Source organism: Telopea speciosissima, chromosome 5 (genome assembly GCF_018873765.1).
Source record: "Telopea speciosissima isolate NSW1024214 ecotype Mountain lineage chromosome 5, Tspe_v1, whole genome shotgun sequence".
Lineage (NCBI taxonomy): Eukaryota > Viridiplantae > Streptophyta > Magnoliopsida > Proteales > Proteaceae > Telopea > Telopea speciosissima.
The window spans coordinates 30,579,071-30,581,394 of record NC_057920.1 but is presented as its reverse complement, the minus strand read 5'-3'; the positions used below and the strand labels follow the sequence as shown (position 1 = coordinate 30,581,394).

General features: G+C 36.8%; 1 long non-coding RNA gene across 1 annotated transcript; it reads left to right on the top strand.

The window, feature by feature from the left end:
- Positions 1-1,136: 1,136 nt before the first annotated feature.
- On the top strand, positions 1,137-2,063 carry LOC122662460. Its single transcript, XR_006333027.1, has 3 exons — positions 1,137-1,230; positions 1,335-1,430; positions 1,925-2,063. It is a non-coding gene; the product is annotated as an uncharacterized LOC122662460 (long non-coding RNA).
- Positions 2,064-2,324: the final 261 nt, after the last annotated feature.

Below are 2,324 nucleotides of genomic sequence, written 5' to 3'. Positions count from 1 at the left end.
TTTCTTTTTCTGTTCCTTAATTATTTCTTTCCTATTGCTGTGTCTACATGCAGTGTTGGTTTCTACCAGATGGCTAAGATTTCGGTCATAAGAACTGAAATAAACGTATGTGCTTCCTTAACAGTTAACTCCATTACTCACAAGTTGCTTCTTTTCTTAGAGATTTCTTTGATGAAAGTCATAGGTACTATAGGTCATGGCAGGCAAGGCAATAACCTCTTTTTCATTCATATACTTTTTTTTTTCTCCTTATTGTGTTTTGAGGGATGGTGCATTGCATTCTTAAAGTCTATAACGTTTTCTTTTGGTATTTGATGATACAATCATACAGGTGGTGCATAGTAATTGATGTGCTTTTCCTAATCATTTCTTGGTCTTAATCTCCCTTGTGCTGGGGTGAGTGTGTACTTCAATTTCTAAATTGTGGGTTTTCTGTAATTGAAATGTTCATACCTTAGCATCAAAGTGTCCACTCAGACCTTCCCCAATCATTGACATAGACTTTGCTTCGACTACTAAAGGATCCTCATCACTACTCCTATACAACATAAAAAAGGAGTCCTCTTTTAGAGTTTGTTTCCTATTCCTATTAGCTCTACAAACAGTTTTCAGTTTCCTGCTAGGAATCTGAAGTTTTACTTTATTTTCTAGTTAATGATTTGTAAGAGCCAACGCTCCCACAATTTCATGAATTGAGAGTTTTTTGTCTACTTCAATTGAGATGCTGTGAGATTTAGTGAAGGGTGGGAAACCCTTGGGAATAGTGAGATTTTGGTCTGGGTGTATGGTGGGAAGCCATTAATATATGTAGTTCTCCTCTTCTATACTCTGTTTTCCTGCAAGTCTGTTGTGGCCAAGTGATACGACAACAGTGGGATCAAATGGCAGAGATGCTTTCCGTCTCATCAAAAGGTTAATAAAATGCTTGTTTGCAAGATTCCATTACACACCATTAGTGTGTACATATTATCCCTTATTTTTATTCTTTGCAATTCCAAAATCCAATGGAAACTATATAAGACGGTGAGTTGTTTTGTGTTTGATCGTATATTATGATGCTTAATGTCTCCTACGGCTCCTTGTGTTTTTCCCCCTCTCTTTGTCCTTCTTCTACTCCTCTCACGAGTCAACATGCTGAAGTTTTTCTACCTGTTTTACAGGTTTCAAATATTGTGAGAACTTATACCCCATAGTGATCAAAAGAGAGATAAGGCATCTTTCCTATTAGTGGTATGTCAAGGAATTGAAGGATTATTTGTCATTACTGTTAGGCCATGTTGGTAACTATTCCAGTTGTTCAAATTGGTTGATGAAGTATGTGCTGTTTTTTGCAGGTCATTGAGTACATTCAATTTTTACATGAGAAGGTACACAAATACGAACAATTATATCTAGGATGGAATCCAAAGCCAACTAAGCTGACGCCATGGGTATCTTGATACTGCTTTGTGTATCATCCTCTTTTTTTCAATTGAATCCATTTGTGCATCTTTCTTCTACCTGCTAGAATGTTATTGATGCAATGTGTTGGATGGAGATGGCTGTGAATAGTCTAGTACATGTGGGTCCATGCAGGTTTGGACAATCTGTCCACATGCTTGTGCGGATTTCACATCATGGTCATTTATGTCTATTTGAAAGATATATTGAATTGATTGGTGTTTTAGCACCCTCTTGGTTCCAAGAAATAATTAATTCTTGGCTGTTTCCGAGTGGAGGGGATGGTAGATCTCTACCTAAGTTCTGACCTGCTCCACTATTTAATGTTGTTATGTTAGAAAAATAGATGTTTGTAGCATATTCTTAATAAAACTAAAATGGGAAATGGAGCTGAGCATGTGATGTCATATCACTTAGATATATGTTCTTTACAAGCACACTTCCAAAAGTATTTTAGTAACAATGAATTCTTTCCTTGAAACAGAGAAGCAGCCATGGTCCTGGAGAAAGTATGATTCATCATTCACGAGATATGAAAACTGATCCTGGTCCTGGGTTGATGTTTGCTGGAAAATTTGATGAGAATAATGTCGCCATGACCCCCACCATGCTTCCAAATGCACCCTTGGGAATAGTGAGATTTTGGTCTGGGTGTATGGTGGGAAGCCAATAATAAATGTAGTTCTCCTCTTCTATACTCTGTTTTCCTGCAAGTCTGCTGTTGTTTTAATTTCTCTATCAATTGACATTGCTATCTTGTGAATGAATCCTTGGTTTGAGTGATTCAAACTAAAATCAATTGGTATCCATAGTATTCTTTTAGTGCTTGCTTTATATCAGAGAAGCCATTGTTATACCCTTCAAATGCTCTATTTTAGAGCTTC